Consider the following 17,293-nt stretch of genomic DNA (forward strand, 5'->3'; position numbering starts at 1 on the left):
ACATAACAAGTATGTTGCAATCTTCTCATCTCTTCATGAAAAAATTACTCCATGTTTTAATTACATGTGAGAATTCAGTTTTAGGCAGAATTTTGACTGCACTTTATGTTGCATTGACTACCACCCACAGCAAATGTAATGGATTCAAAATCTTCCTAAATGCCAATCTGATTCTTTAACAACAACATATCCATCCTACAAGATTTGAAGAGATCAGATAGGAATCATCAAGGAAGAAATATACTGTGTACCGTGCACATCATTAACTTTCATGGGTTCCAAGCTTCTGGTCAGATTTAGTTATGAAGTCAACAAAACTGCCACCTTAATCTGTAACATTTTATAATGCACTTCTGCCATTTATCACCAAGAAATGATAGTTACTGATCATTCACAGGTTTCCAAATTTGCATGCATCAGAAGATTTCTTCATACTTCAGTATTTTAGGATGGCGGCATACAAATTGAAAGCTCGTGATGCATTAAAGCTGGTCACTGTCAGTTTTAACATTACAAACCTCCAAAATGTCAAAGGGGATGTGTTCTTTATAAAAAAGTCATTACCTCCATCCCATGACACCCAAGCCAAGCTGCAGCTCGCCAGATTTATAATAAAATAGAGGGGAGAAAATGGTAACAATTTTGCTTCAGCACCTATGACTTTGGCAAGTGCCATACACATCTCCTTCAAATACATCTCTTGCCAGAGACAAGCATGGAGGCTCTGGCAAGAGTTACAGTCGAAGGAGATTTGAAAGAGGAGAAATACTAACTTTATATTTTAGCAATGGACTAGGATCTGGACAAAACTGGAGGTAGGAGGTGCCTCAGGCCTTGGTTTCACATGATTCCTCCACTTAAGAGGGGTCAGGATCATGCTGTAAAGATTAAGGCAAGATAACAACAGATAATAACCTACATTCTTCACGATGACCCCCAAATCAATTTGTGGAACATTTTCCCCAGAAAAGCATTAAAAAATGCCAAAGGAAACAGTAATGAAGAAATGGGAACAGGAGTGGAGTAAATGTGTTCCATGTTCACACGCAGATGATGCACTATTTTATCAAAGTAGTTCTGTGAATGGCAAAACCAATAACATTGTAATTCCCCCATTCATTAACAATTTGCCGCAATATTCCTTTTAATGCCCTCTGCACTCAATTTTTTCTAAAATGCATTTTTTTTTTCACCAGCTCCATTATTATTGACCTGACTGGACTAACACCTTTATATTTCTGCTTATCTTATTGTAACTCTTTTTTGCAAGGACAACTCTCATGGCTGTCAATATTCATCCCAGAAGAATAAAATCAACCAGTTGGTTAACAGTTACTGGTTTGTTAAAAATACCATAGTATTCAGTTATTGTCCTTTCTTCTCCCTCTCTCAGGAACTGACACTTTCATGTAGGCTTTCCTTACCTTCCTGGAACTATCTTCCTCTAAAAGAGACTAAACAGGCTTGAACTGAGGCCTACTGCTAACTCCTATACAAACAGCCCTGCTGTGGTCCTAGCTTCCACCCCCCCCCACCCTTTTTATTACAAGTCTGAACAGAAACAGCTGGAAATGGTAGATAATGGAAGGCACTAGAAAACTTATTCCATAATAACCGCACAAAGAATAATGCAGCGGGCTTTAATGTTAGCCATTTATGTGTTTTAATGATTAGGGATGGATTCCGGATACCCAGAGAGCACAATAGAACCTAAGGTTACCTCCCCATCAACTACCAAACATTTTTAAAATTCCAACAATCACAAGATACCATATAATTTCTAATGCTGTTTTGTAAATAACTGGATGCAAACTACAAGACCACAATACAATCAAGTGATTCAGACAGTTTGTGAAGTGCGTAGAATGATTTGCATGCAAGCTGTCATTACAACACCAAAACTAAAAGGAAGATTAACTCACAATGTATGCTCACCCGATGCCTGTGCCTATGTATTTACATTGTGTATTTATGCATGTCCTATGTTTTTTCATGTATGGAATGATCTGTCTGGACTGTAAGCAGAACAATACTTTTCACTGTAACTCAGTACACATGACAATAAATCAAATTCAATTCAAACTAAGAGTGATCATTTAAGTTAGTCCATTTTCCAATTATAATTATAACAAAAAATATCAGAAACGCATTTCTAACGGAGACAATGAGGAAAAAGACCAAATAACCCAGTCAACAGAACATCACAATCAGCTCTAAACTTTTTTTTTGCTTCTGACATTTTTGCAGGGCAACTTCTAATTTCCTAATGAGTCCCTCACACCATTTGCTAGTTTCATTTCATTTATATCAATATCTAAAATACAGATTTCAATCAAAACGCTCAGGACAAATTGTCACTCGTTCCCAACATATACATGGAAAGAAAATCACCAGACTAATGTTTTCCTCATTAATTGTCAGGACATGAGCATTGCCAGCAAGGTTAGCATTTATTGCCTATTCCTTGCTGCCCATGTTTGAGACAATTGAGTGGCTGGCTTGGCCATTTTTTTTTTTTTATAAAAGAGTCAACCCCATTGGTGTGGCAATGGATTCACAGTAACAAAACATGTTAAGGACAGCAGGTTTCTTTCGCTGAAGGAAAATAGGGATCCACCAGATTTTAAGAGCCAGCAGATTCTTCACACTGTATATTTCAGAAGAAGACCATAGTGAACACAAGTTTTGACCATGAAGCATAATCGATGGCATATTTATTTAAGTAGCTATGTATCAGGGCAACAAATAATGGAGACAGTAGCATAGTGGAATTGTCGCTGGATTAGTAATCCAGAGACCCAGGATAATGCTCTGGGTACCCGGGCATGAATCCCACCATTGCAGATGTGAAATCTGATTTCAACAGAAAATAACATATGGAATTAAAAGTCTAACAATGACCATAAAACCATTGTCCTAAAAACCCATCTGGTTCACTAATGTGCTTTACGGAAGGAAATCGGTCGTCCTTACCCGGTCTGGGTATTTGTGACTCCAGGCCCACCAACGCAATGTGGCTGACTCCTCAGGGCTGGACAATAAATGCTGGCCCAGCCAATAACACCCTCATCCCATGAACAAATCAAAAATTACACCGCAATGGCATGATTAGGAGATACTTGACATCACTTGGCAACGTGCGGCATTATAAGCATGCAAAAGGAGTAACTGAAAACAGAACATAAACAACTCATCAGCTGGTCTCACACCAACACCCCAATATAACAACTTTACCTGGCTGCAAAGAATTTCCTTCTGAGATTCAAAAGACCCAATCATACAACAGGACTTTTGTTTTCACTGTTCAATTGGATATGCAAATTCAAAAACCATTCCCACAAGCTGACTGCTAGGTTACATTGGTACAGTGACATTTACAGAGTTTGGTCACTCAATTCACATAGATGGGAATCAGTTTATGAAAACATAAGGCAAAAAATATAAGGGATGGTCTGGTTACCGGCTTTGCAGCCTTTACTTTGTATGCTATATCACTTTTATTACAAACCACCTGGATCAGAAGCATTAGTTATATTTTCAACTACATGGAACTTTTTCAAAACATTTCAGGATCTATATAGGATGGGGGGGGGGGGGGGGGTAAAGAGATTTATGTACTGGGGCAAAGATTCAATTTTGATCAGCTCTTGTAATGGCTGGGCCAAAGGTGAGGAAGGGGGCTAAAGGAACAAATCTACTCTCTAAATCTCTTTGTTCGTCGCTATCCACTCGCCTCAGGAAGGGTTTCAGCTTTAATGCTGTGACCCAGAGAGATGAGGATGTGCCACATTCGCTGGTTTGTGACCAGACAAGAGACAAGCGTGTCCGGGGTCTGAAGCATCACCACAATAAATGTATTATTTATTAAGTCCAATTAACAGTGAATATCCCCGACTGGCTTCCCAACCTTTTTCAACCCGTCAGATCAATTTTCTCCCAATTGAAAGAAAAACACATAGAAACCCTGACGCTTCTTTCAGATGGGGGGGGGGGGGGGGGTACAGTATATGAAAGGCGGACGTTTCTGAAGCAGGAGCAGCCTGAAGCAGCCCCGGGTTTCCATCATTACCTGCTGCTTTGTGAAGTTGATTTGGGGCCGCCGTTCGGCCCCAAAATTAAAAATAAAACACTTCAGTAACATTTTTTTAAAAATTACACACATCAACAAAAAGGAAGACCCTGAGACTTTACCTTACGGGGTTCCCCCCCACCCCAAGAGGCCGGAGCCGCACGGGCACCGAGCGACTCCCCGATAAATAACGTCCGCGGCCGCCACACAAGTTCAGGGCTTTCAACTGTTTGGGGCGATCGGCCGCCACTCGGCTCCCTCCGTCGCCGCTCGGCAGTTTCCGGCCTTTTCCGGAAGCTCCGGCCTCGCCGCCGCTCCAGTCGCCGCTGTCAATCAACCGGGCCAGCCGGCCCCTCCCCTGGAAGTCGTGCCCTGGGCCCGCGCGCGTGCGGGCACTGCAGGAAATGCCGTGCGCGCTCTGCTCTTTGCACCGGCGCGGGCGCGTTGTTACGGTTGTCGCCTCTGCACTCCTCTCCTTCCCATGACAACTTTCTTCGCCCATTCAAATAGGCTTCCCCCTCCCTCCCTGGCTTCCATCAAATTAAAACGAACGCCATCGTTGCAAAGTGTAGCACGTGAAAGAGTTTTTAAAAAGGCGCAATTGCAATTGAGCTTTAAGTGATGTGGAGATGCGGCGTTGGACAGGGGTGAGCACAGTAAGAAGTCTTACAACACCAGGTTAAAGTCCAACAGGTTTGTTTCAAACACTAGCTTTCGGAGCACTGCTCCTTCCTCAGGTGAATGAAGAGGTATGTTCCAGAAACATATATATAGACAAATTCAAAGATGCAAGACAATGCTTGGAATGCGAGCATTTGCAAGTAATTAAGTCTTTACAGATCCAGAGATAGGGGTCACCCCAGGTTAAAGAGGTGTGAATTGTGTCAAGCCAGGACAGTTGGTAGGATTTCACAAGCCCAGGGTAGATGGTGGGGGATGAATGTATTGCGACATGAATCTCAGGTCCCGGTTGAGGCCGCACTCGTGTGCGGAACTTGGCTATAAGTTTCTGCTCGGCGATTCTGCGTTGTCGCGCGTCCTGAAGGTCGCCTTGGAGAATGCTTAACGGAGATCAGAGGCTAAATGCCCTTGACTGCTAAAGTGTTCCCTGACTGGAAGGGAACATTCCTGCCTGGTGATTGTCGCGCGATGTCCGTTCATTCGTTGTCACAGCGTCTGCATGGTCTCGCCAATGTACCACGCTTTGGGACATCCTTTCCTGCAAGTATGAGGTAGACAACGTTGGCCAAGTCGCACGAGTATGTACCGCGTACCTGGTGGTGGTGTTCTGACGTGTAATGGTGGCATCCATGTCGATGATCTGGCACGTCTTGCACAGATTGCCATGGCAGGGTTGTGTGGTGTCGTGGTTGCTGTTCTGAAGGCTGGGTAGTTTGCTAAAAACAATGGTTTGTTTGAGGTTGCGCGGTTGTTTGAAGGCAAGTAGTGGGGGTGTGGGGATGACCTTGGCAAGATGTCCTGACACCCGTCCGTGATCCACCCACGGGTCGCAACCCGCACTTTGAAAAAACCTGCTGAAATTTAATTTTGAGTGCCAGGACAGGACAGAGCCTGTGCTGCACATTCAGGCAAGGCTTCCATTTCTGATCACTATCCAGTGATTGCTGCTGGAACTGCATGTGCATGGGTGAAGTCTGAGTCAGGCTTGATCATGATAAGACCATAAGTTGTAGGAGCAGAAGTAGGCCACCCGGCCCTAGCCAGCTCAATCTGTCTTATTTAACTGTCTTTTTGTGCTTGTAATTCCTTCTCAATTGTACCCCTTCAGAATTCTCTCTCCGCCTCCCTTTTTCTCGCGTTTTCCTGGAATTCTCTTCAATGCCTGTACTTCTTCTCGGCAATATTTTGCTAAGGTAACCTGTTTCAGTTTCTATGACCGGGAATCTCAGAGCCTCGCGGCGAAATTGCACTCGGTGCAGGGGGTGAGAATGGGGTCTCAGACCCGCGGCACCGGGCGCGATTCTCACCGGACCAGAGAATCGCCACCAGCTGCGCGTGCGCGGTCGACACTGCACGGTCGGGGGCTGTTCAAAGAGGCCCCCGCGGCGATTCTCCGCGATCGACCGGCCAAGTTCCCACCGAGTTCCACCATCGTGGTTCCCGTATGGTTTCACCCGGCGGGAGCTCGGACTCGCAGCCCGCTGGCCGTCCTGGTGGGGGGGATCAAACTCAGGGAGGGGCCTCCACGATGGACAGGCCCGCGATCGGGGGCTACCTATCGGTGGGCGCGCAGTATCTGGGGGGGGGGGTGCCTATCTTCTTCTGCACTGGCCCGCTGTGTGGCTCCGCTATGTTGTGCGGGGGCCTGCCCGAAAACGGCCGCCGTGCACATGTGCGGACCCGCGGCCGGAAGTGCAGGGCCCCATATCGGCAGCAGGAGATGCTATCCCTCTTAAAACCGGAGAATTACTCCGGACTTTTTGAAACAAATCTGGAGTGATTCGCGCCCGTTTTCCGGCGGGCGTGGGAACATAGCCCCATTTTCGGAGAATTCCGGCCTATATCTTCTGGAGTAAGTCGAACTGCTCAGCCAGCATTCTTAGCACCTCGGGTCTTCCTGCCCATTTCCTTACATTAAGCTCCGCCTGGTCAGCTCTGCTTTGAACAGTTCATAAAATTTACAGTGCAGAAGGAGGCCATCCGGCCCATCAAGTCTGCACCAGCCCTTGGAAAGAGCACGCCACCTAAGACCACACCTGCACCCTATCCCAGTAACCCCACCTATCCTTTTTCCTTTGGACACTAAGGGCAATTTAGTGTGGTCAATCCACCTAACGTGTAGATCTTTGGACTGTGATAGGAAACCGGAGCACCCGGAGGAAACCCATGCAGACACGGGGAGAACGTGCAAACTCCACACAGACAGTGACCCAAGCGGGAAATTGAACCTGGGACCCTGGAACTGTGAAGCAATTGTGCTAATCACTGTGCTGCCGTGCGCCCTACAATGGTTAATCAATGGTTAATGCAGCTAACCTTTGCCAAGTTAAATCCTCCAGTTCTACAAATCGTTTCACTTTAAAGACGGCCATTCTATTTTCTAGTGTTAATGCACAAAGGCTGTTGCAGCTTTTTTTTAAAGAAACGATTTCAGCTCCTGAACTTTTATTCTTTTAATGTCCAAATTGGCTCATTTTAGTCTAATTAGTTTAGATCCTGGATGTAGCTCCCAATTCTGTTCCAGACAAAGATGAGAGAGAATTGATCTCCCACTTCCCTCCCTCACTGCTTTTTTTGGGAAGGAAGGTGTGTTTATCAGTCCCTGAATATGTGGTCAATTTTGCAAAATCAGCAGCAGGCTTACATGGGTTTAACTAAAGAGAATTATTTATTCTCGCATTCAACTCAAAAGACTAGTGCTACATCAATCACTCACCACTTGCATACATACTCAAGAAAAGCTATAGGTAAAGAGGATAGTGATCGTTTGCAAAGTGGAAACAAAAGAATAGTTCTAAGTTCAAATGTGGTGCTCATCACAGGAAAAGCAATCATTGCGGCCTGTTGAAAAAGGTACTTACCCTCCTGAAGAATAGTTTAGGTAGGTTCAAATAGCCGGAGTCATATGTCAGAAACTTCCTTGAAGAGATAGATTTTTCCAGCAGGTCTTAAAGTTGGATACTTGGGGTTTTCTTACCAGGAGGTCAATTTTCTGTACAGGTGTACTTGGAATAGGAACCAGGCTAGGAGATTTTAAGATGTAACTATCTATGGGTTTTAAAAGTCATGGATGTTACTGCTTTCTCTGCAGCTGTGTTCCCTGCAGACTGCCCAGTTTCTCTATGGTTCATGGGATAACATAATTTGTGATCTGAAGTCAGTTATGGTCCCATGATGAACTGCTATTGTCCACCCAGAATGGATTGGAAGTCCAGAGCCATTGCTACACAATGAGAGATATCTACTTGTGATTTTAACTAGCTTCGGCAGCTTCACTTTATTGAGCATCAAGCTTGGAGCCAGAGGGTCTCGGGGGCGACAGATTTGGATTTTACAGATGAGGTTGAGCCCGTAAACAATCATTTATAGTGCAGAAGGAGGCCATTCGGCACATCAAGTCTGCACCAGCCCTTTGAAAGAGCACCCCTCTTAAGCCCACGCCTCCACCCTAACCCTGCAACCCCATAACCCAGTAACCCCACCCAACTTTTTTGGACACTAAGGGCAATTTATCATGGCCAATCGACCTAACCTGCACATCTTTGGACTGTGAGAGGAAACCGGAGCACCCGGAGGAAACCCGCACAGACACGGGGAGAACTTGCAGACTCTGCACAGACAGTGACCGAAGCCGGGAATCGAACCTGGGACCCTCAAGCTGTGAAACAACTGTGCTAACCACTGAGCTACCGTGTCCACCAAACAATGACAGATGCGAATCCCACACGGGGTTTCATCTTAGTATATCTATTCAAAGGGTGAGGGGGAGGGGTGCTCCTATTCATGACTATTCAACCAGGAACACTCTAGAGACCTGAGGAAGAAATTTCAAAAAATCACCTGATCTTTAGTTCCAGGAAATTGTATACTGAATGCAATCAATGCTTGAAGTTATGAATAGGATATTCCTTCACTGGGCATGACATCAGTAACTGCTTACTAGTAACTCCTATTGGAGAATACGTTCATCCATTTGATACTGCAACTTTGAATTTCAGGAATGATTATCCTCCTCAGTCACACATTAGATTTCTTTGTTAAAGAAAGAAGTCCTTTCTTACGTTGTTTATGGCTATTGAATTTTACACTCTGTGGACAATATCCTAATCATTTAATAATGATGCTAATCAAAATAGCATTTTAAATAGTTTTGCAGAGATAAAAATAAATGAGCTAAGACAGATGAAAATGGATGGCTAAGACAGAATCTCAGAGCTGATAAAGTTTCAGGAAAAACACTTTGAATTTGTAACTCGATCTTGATGGCAATTTGGGAAAAGGCATTGCCCAGTATAGCTCCAAGTCATACAATCCAGAAGCATCCAGTTTTGATTTCCATTCTGTGGCAAGTTAGTTTGGCCTCAGCTCCTCTGCTTTAGGGAAGTGAAGGCAACCATCAAGATTGTCAATTCTGATGTTATCCAACAACTCCTTCTGGGACAGAAGTTTCAGGTTTTGTTGTGGTGAGTTCCACCAGTATCAAAGCTGTGAGATACTAGAGGGCTGGTGGCAATTGTGGGATCATACTCCAGTAAGAATTTTTGCCTTCAGGAGAGAAGGCGGGAGATGAAAGTTGATAAAATTGGAATGATTTTTTTTGTAACAGTTACATTTATGTTTCTTGTATTCATTGACTTACCCTTGTAATGAAAATCTTTGCTTTTTATTAGTAGTAGATATTTATTTTGCCAAATACCCTCTGAGACTTGTAGCCATGTAAAATGGCTGACTCCCGATTAGAATGGCCAAACCCCCGATTTAAAATGGCGAACGGAAGAGGCTGATGGGAAAATCAGCCAACAGGACTCAAACAGACAGCTGCAGGTAAAACAGTGTATTCGCCTCTGGTGAAGCTAGACCAAACCGATACCTGCAGCCATCAACATAACAACACCCCAGCCATCTGCATACTAAGCAGCAATCCCCGGGAACAATTGATACAAAATAGACTCACAAAGCCGACCCAGACCTTTCAGTGCCAGCAGGAGCTGACACAAGAGAGGTAAACGACCACCCCTCGATCAAGGAATCGCTCCAGCATTGGAGAATATCGAACCAAGTGATTGGGACCAAGTCCAATCACTTGGAACCAGGTATAAGGTCCGCCCCGAGAGGCGGGAAGCCCCTGGGGACTATAAGAATAGGGGCCAAGTTCAAATCGACCCTTCTTCTCTCCGCACCCTTCGAGACCCTTCTGCAAGAGAACGTAAGTTTTACTCCAACGATCGCTACCAGATAGGCACTCCTGACTATCAACCTGTACCAGCTTTTGAATCCCGCAGGCTCAGAACCCACTCGAAAGGCCATTTGTTTCCCTGACCTGGTGGGTCATTTCCAAAGTTAAGTATTGGCCTGTTAGTTGTAGGAAGTAGCTTAGAAGTAGAATTAATGTATAAGTATTAATATAATAAATGAGTGTTGATTTAACTCTTACTAAGCGGTGTGTTGGATTATTAATCAATACTCGGACTTGAACCACGTGGCGGTATTAGAAAGATACCTGGCGACTCAAGAGCAAAGGTGACAGAATTAGAGCAAATAAACTAAGGCTAAAACGAGCAACAGACTCCATATAGCTTTATAAAGAGATATTGGGCAGGATTCTCCGTCCCACCGCACCTGTTTTCTGGTAAGGGGCGCCTCGCCGGCAGCAGCATCCTCCATCCTGGTAGCCAGCCAATGGGGTTTCCCATTATGGGCACCCCTACGCCGTCGGGAACTTTGCAGGCACGAGTGCGCTGCCGGCGATGCGGAGGATCATGTCGGCAGAGAATCCAGCCCATTATGTCTGCCACAGTAGGCTGTTAAAGTGAAAACAAATAAATAACTGGGGATCACACTCCACCAAATTTTCCAACAACAATGTAAGCTGACATTCAAAAGAATTTTGAAAATAGACCATTCAAAATTGACCATAGATTACAAAAGCAGGGAGATCATGTTGGAGTTCTATAGAACTTTGGTGAGGTCACAGCTAGAGTAATGTGTGCAATTCTGGTCGTCACACAGGAAGGATGCCATTGCACTGGAGGGGGTGCAGAGGCAATTTACCAGGATTTTGCCTAGAATGGAACACTTCAGTTATGAAGAGAGGTTGGATAGGCTTGGGTTGTTTTCGTTGGAGCAGAGAAGATTGAGGGGCTACCTGATCAAGGTGTCCAAGATTATGAGGGGCATGGACAGGATGGATAGGGAGCAGCTGTTCCCCTTAGTTGAAGTGTCAGTTACAAGGGGGCATAAGTTCAAGGTAATGGGCAGTAGGTTTAGCGAGGATTTGAGGAAAAACATGATGGTGTCGGTCTGCAATGCACTGCCTGGGAGGATGGTACATTTGGGTTCCCTCAAATCCTTTAAAAAGTACCTGGATGATCACATGGTATGTCATAACATTGAAGGCTATGGGCCAAGTGCTGGCAAATGGGATTAGGTAGGCAGGTCAGCTGTCTTTCAAGCTTTGGTGCAGACTCGATGGGCCAAAGGGCCTCTCCTGCATTGTATTATTCTGTGATTCGGTGAACTGAATATATTAATAAAGTTCTGAGGTGGTAGCTATGGATGCGGAAAAGGCTTTCGATCGGGTCGAGTGGGACTATCTGTGGGAGGTGCTGGGAAGGTTTAGGTTCGGGGAGGGATTCATTGACTGGGTTAGGCTGTTATACCAGGCCCTAGAGGCTAGTGTAAGGAGGAACAGGACGACATCAGATTACTTCAGACTACACCGCGGGACAAGACAGGGTTGCCCTCTCTCCCCACTGCTCTTTGTGCTGGCCATAGAACCGCTGGCAATTGCTCTGAGAGCTTCAATGGACTGGAAAGGGCTGGTCGGGGGGGGGGGGGGGCGGGGGGGGGTGGTGGAACATAAAGTCTCCTTATACACGGATGACCTATTGTTATACGTAGCGGACCCAATGGCGGGGATGGACAGCACCATGGAAATCCTGAAGTGAATTTGGCCGGTTTTCAGGATATAAATTGAACATGGCTAAGAGCGAGTTGTTCGTAATTCAGGCGAGGGGGCAGAGAGTAGGCTGAAGGGGTTGCCGTTCAGGCTGGTAGGGGAAAGCTTTAGATACTTGGGGATGCAGGTGGCACGGGACTGGGGCAGGTTGCATAAGCTCAACCTGTCCCGATTGGTGGAACGAGTGAGGGAGAAGGTTTGGAGTTGGGATGCGCTCCCGCTGTCACTAGCGGGGAGGGTGCAGACTGTCAAGATGACGATTCTCCCAAGATTCTTGTTCATATTTCATTGTCTCCCCATTTTCATCCCGAGGTCCTTCTTCAAGAGGCTGAATAAAATTATGCTGGGATTTGTCTGGGCGGGGAGGTCCCCGCAGGTGAGGAAGGCGATGCTCGAAAGAAACAGAGGGGAGGGAAGGGCTGGCGTTGCCGAACTTTAGCAACTACTACTGGGCGGCCAACATAGCGATGATAAGGAAATGGATGGTGGGCACGGGGTCGGTCTGGGAGCGGATGGAGGCTGCTTCGTGCGGGGGCACCAGTTTGGTGGCCCTGGTTATGGCGTCCCTGCCGCTCCCGCCGGCACAGCACTCCACCAGCCCTATAGTGGTGGCGGCTTTGCGGATCTGGGGCCAGTGGAGGAGGCATGTAGGGGAAGTGAGAGCATCGGTGTGGACCCCAATCTGCGGCAATCGCCGATTTGCCCCGGGGAACATGGACGGTGGGTATCAACTGTGGCGGAGGGCGGGGATTGTGAGGGTGGGTGATCTGTTCCTGGAAGGGAGCTTTCCGAGCATGAGGGCATTGGAGGAGAAGTTCGGGCTGGCGGGAGGGAATGACTTTAGATACTTACAGGTGCGGGATTTCGTGCACAGACTGGTGCCATCCTTCCCACGCCTCCCGCCAAAAGGGAGGCAGGACAGGGTAGTTTCTAGGGGAGAGGTAGGTGAGGGTAGAGTCTCAGATATTTACAAAGAACTAATGGGAGCAGAGGATACACAGACTGATGACCTGAAGCTTAAGTGGGAGAAGGAGCTTGGGGGGGGGGGGGGGGGGGGGGAGAGATGGAGGACGGTATTTGGGCAGAAGCTCTGGGCAGAGTAAACACGGCCGCAACGTGTGCCAGGTTCAGTCTGATCCAGTTTAAGGTCGTGCACCGGGCCCACATGACAGTGGCCCGGATGAGTAATTTTTTCGGGCTGGAGGACAAGTGTGCCAGATGCGCCGGTGGGCCAGCTAATCACGTGCACATGTTCTGGTCATGCCCTAGACTCAGGGGGTACTGGCAGGGATTCGCGGACATCATTTCCCGGGTTTTGAAAACTGGGGTGGTAATGAGTCCTGAGGTGGCAATCTTTGGGGGGGGGGGGGGGGGGCTAGGGTAGTGTAGAGTAGGGGTCGGTTTAGGCAGGTCCTTGCGCGAATGGAGTCGTGGTTTGCACTATGTGTTACTTGCTTTTCCTTTTGTACAGTACTATACAATGGCATTGTTTTATATGCCAAAAATACCTCAATAAAATTGTTTATTAAAAAAAAATAAAGTTCTGAGAAAATGTGACCACGCAGTTATTTTTGAAACATTTACCGTACAAGATATGAGTGTCAACATGATGAGTACAAACAGATCTACAGAATATTTCTCATTAGGAGTGACAATTGATTTAAAATATGGCACCAACAAGAATTATTGCCTTCAGGAGAGGAGGGAGATTGACAAAAGTTATAATCATCAATTTTTTGTCACATTATGAAAAGCAATCCATTTGTTTCTTCAATTCATTAACTTACGGTTGCAATGCAAATGTTATGAATCGGGGTAAAATTTTATGAATGCATGTGTTTAAATAATATGTAAGATGCATTAAATGCTTGTCAGTAGTCTTGCTCCTAATAGTTCCCTGATGTTGACAGAGCTCAGCTGTCTGTTCCTCAAATTTTGGGGAAATTTCAAACAAACATAAACTGTCATTTCCAGCTGGAAAATTGGTGCAATTCCCACCGACCCCAGTGGCACAATATGGAAAGCAATTTTCAGGCACTTTTGAAAAAAATATTTTTCCCCATGTGAAAAACTGTTTTGCCTGCCAAGGAGGTAATTTGAGCACTTCAATGAAGGCGGCACTGCATTTACATGACTCCACAGAATTTGTTCTCATTCAAGCCAGGAGGATGGCGCGAGGAAACTAGCTCCTAGATTTACGGAGGGGGCCCGCAGCCATTTGCTGGATGCCGTAGAGGAGAGGCAGGCTATGTGTGGTATTATAGGTATTACGGTACCTCATAGGCTAAAGCACCATTGGTGGAAACTGTATGCTTTCTATTGGTTAGAATGTATGATAGCTCTGCCCAGATAGGCGGAGTATAAGAACCCGTGTCGTCCCAGCAGCCTTCATTCTGTACCTGAGCTGCTGGGGTAAACATCTAGCTTATTAAAGCCTTCAGTTGGACTACAACCTCGCTTTAGTGGTCATTGATCGTGCATCAATTTAATAAGCTTGTTTTTTAAGAAGAAAGGATGGAGCTCCGAATCAAGCCGGAGTGTCTGCAACTTAGCGCCCACGCGGCGAACTCAGCGGCAATCTTTAAGCACTGGCTGGCGTGTTTTAACGGGTATCTCGAGACGGCCGAAAACGCACCCACGGGAGAGCAGAAACTGCACGTCCTGCATTCAAGGGTGAGCCCGGAGATTTACACCCTCGTCAGGGAAGTGGAAGACTTTGACGCAGCAGTAGGATTGCTAAAAGGACACTATATTCGCCCGGTAAACCAGGTCTATGCCCGGCACCTGCTTGCAACAAGGCAACGAACTAACCTGGGGAATTGCTGGAGGAATTCTACCGTGCACTCCTAGTGTTGGGCAGAAGTTTCGGCGAGCAAACACACGGAACTCTTAGTCCGGGACGCTTTTGTGGCAGGTATGCTATCGTCACAAATCCATCAGCGCCTGTTAGAAAAGGACACCATGGGTCTCAGGGAGGCACGGGCCCTTGCAGGCTCCCTGGACGTGGCCTTCAGGAACGCCCGCGCTTACGTTCCCAACCGCGCAGCGGCCCCCTGGGCAGTGTGGAACCCCTCCGCGGCCGATTCCGAGACTTCCCCTATTCCCCCACAAGGCGGCCTGGCAACCCCGAGGGGCCCTGCTGCTACTTTTGCGGGCAGGCCAAGCACCCCCGCCAGCGCTGCCCAGCCTGCGCATCCACCTGCAAGGGATGCGGCAAAAAGGGCCATTTCGTGGGGGTATGCCAGGCCCGGGCGGTTGCCGCGGTCTCCAGCAGCGAAGGCGGACTGCAATCACAAACCTCTCCATCGGCCCTGTGCGGCCAGCGGTCGCCGCCATCTTCATATTCCAGGGCCACGGGCGGACCCCGGGCGCCGCCATTTTGTGCACCCCCAGCCATGTGCAACCAATGGGAGACGACATCTTGGGTAAACCCCCAGGACCCCAGCTCGGCTGACCACACGCTGCCCGAGCAGAACTCTCAACTGCTGCGACGAGCCTCGGTGACTCTGGATCAGTCTCGGCCTCGGAACACTCTCAACCGCTATGACGACCGTATTCATCAACAGGCACGAGACGTCCTGCCTAATCGACTCTGGGAGCACGGAGAGCTTCATACACCCCGACACGGTAAGGCGCTGTTCTCTCCTCATCCACCCCGTTCATCAAAAAATCTCCCTGGCCTCCGGTTCACACTCAGTGGAGATAAAGGGGTTTTGTATAGCAAACCTCACAGTCCAGGGAAGGGAGTTCAAAAACTTCTGTCTCTACGTCCTTCCCCACCTCTGCGCGGCTGCACTCTTGGTTTTAGACTTGCAGTGTAACTTTCAAAGTCTGACCTTCGAATTCGGCGGCCCTATACCCCCACTTACTGTCTGCGGCCTCGCGACCCTTAAGTTCGACCCGCCTTCCCTGTTTGCGAACCTCACCTCGGATTGCAAACCCGTCGCCTCCAGGAGAAGACGGTACAGTGCCCAGGACCGGATCTTTATTAGGTCAGAGGTCCAAAGGCTACTGAGGGAAGGGGTCATTGAAGCCAGTAACAGCCCTGAAGAGCTCAAGTACTGGTGGTATAGACCGGGAAGAAGCATAGGATGGTCATCGACTACAGCCAGACCATCAACAGGTTTACCCTGCTGGACGCGTACCCTCTCCCCCTCATATCTGACCTGATAGAACATAGAACATAGAAAAATACAGCACAGAACAGGCCCTTCGGCCCACGATGTTGTGCCGAACCTTTGTCCTAGATTAATCATAGATTATCATTGAATTTACAGGGCAGAAGGAGGCCATTCGGCCCATTGAGTCTGCACCAGCTCTTGGAAAGAGTACCCTACCCAAAGTCAACACCTCCTCCCAACACTAAGGGCAATTTTGGACAGTAAGGGCAATTTATCATGGCCAATCCACCTAACCTGCACATCTTTGGACTGTGGGAGGAAACCGGAGCACCCGGAGGAAACCTACGCAGACACGGGGAGGATGTGCAGACTCCGCACAGACAGTGACCCAATCCGGAATCGAACCTGGGACCCTGGAGCTGTGAAGCAATTGTACTATCCACAATGCTACCGTGCTGCCCTTAAGAACAAATAAATCTACACTATATCATTTTACCATAATCCATGTACCTATCCAATAGCTGCTTGAATGTCCCTAATGTTTCCGACTCAACTACTTCCACAGGCAGTGCATTTCATGCCCCCACTACTCTCTGGGTAAAGATCCTACCTCTGACATCCCCCCTATATCTTCCACCATTCACCTTAAATTTATGTCCCCTTGTAATGGGTTGTTCCATCCGGGGAAAAAGTCTCTGACTGTCTACTCTATCTATTCCCCTGATCATCTTATAAACCTCTATCAAGTCGCCCTCATCCTTCTCCGTTCTAATGAGAACAAGCCTAGCACCCTCAACCTTTCCTCGTAAGACCTACTCTCTATTCCAGGCAGCATCCTGGTAAATCTGCTTTGCACCTTTTCCAAAGCTTCCACATCCTTCCTAAAATGAGGCGACCAGAACTGTACACAGTACTCCAAATGTGGCCTTACCAAAGTTTTGTACAGCTGCATCATCACCTCACGGCTCTTAAATTCAATCCCTCTGCTAATGAACGCTAGCACACCATAGGCCTTCTTCACAGCTCTTGAGTGGCAACTTTCAAAGATGTATGGACATCGACCCCAAGATCTCTCTGCTCCTCCACATTGCCAAGAACTCTACCGTTAACCCTGTATTCCGCATTCATATTTGTCCTTCCAAAATGGACAACCTCTCACTTTTCAGGGTTAAACTCCATCTGCCACTTCTCAGCCCAGCTCTGCATCCTATCTATGTCTCTTTGTAGCCGACAACAGCCCTCCTCACTATCCACAACTCTACCAATCTTCGTATCGTCTGCAAATTTACTGACCCACCCTTCAACTCCCTCATCCAAGTCATTAATGAAAATCACAAACAGCAGAGGACCCAGAACTGATCCTTGCAGTACGCCACTGGTAACTGGGATCCAGGCTGAATATTTGCCATCCACCACCACTCTCTGACTTCTATAGGTTAGCTAGTTCGTTATCCAACTGGCCAA

At 47.1% G+C, this 17,293-nt stretch overlaps 1 protein-coding gene across 9 annotated transcripts in view; it reads right to left on the reverse strand.

Annotated features, from left to right (window-relative positions):
• Positions 1-17,293, reverse strand: part of LOC140388150 (speckle-type POZ protein-like A) — a 392,296-nt gene that overhangs the window by 351,509 nt on the left and 23,494 nt on the right. For 8 of the 9 annotated variants that reach the window (XM_072471935.1, XM_072471926.1, XM_072471950.1 and 5 more), the window contains exon 1: positions 4,192-4,344. The exons of the other annotated variant lie outside the window; for it this stretch is intronic. The gene's annotated coding sequence lies outside the window, so the exon portion shown is untranslated. Of the gene's footprint in view, positions 1-4,191; positions 4,345-17,293 lie in introns of those variants that run through there. 9 annotated transcript variants of the gene reach the window in all.

Source organism: Scyliorhinus torazame, chromosome 2 (assembly GCF_047496885.1).
Source record: "Scyliorhinus torazame isolate Kashiwa2021f chromosome 2, sScyTor2.1, whole genome shotgun sequence".
In the NCBI taxonomy this organism is placed as follows: Eukaryota; Metazoa; Chordata; class Chondrichthyes; order Carcharhiniformes; family Scyliorhinidae; genus Scyliorhinus; species Scyliorhinus torazame.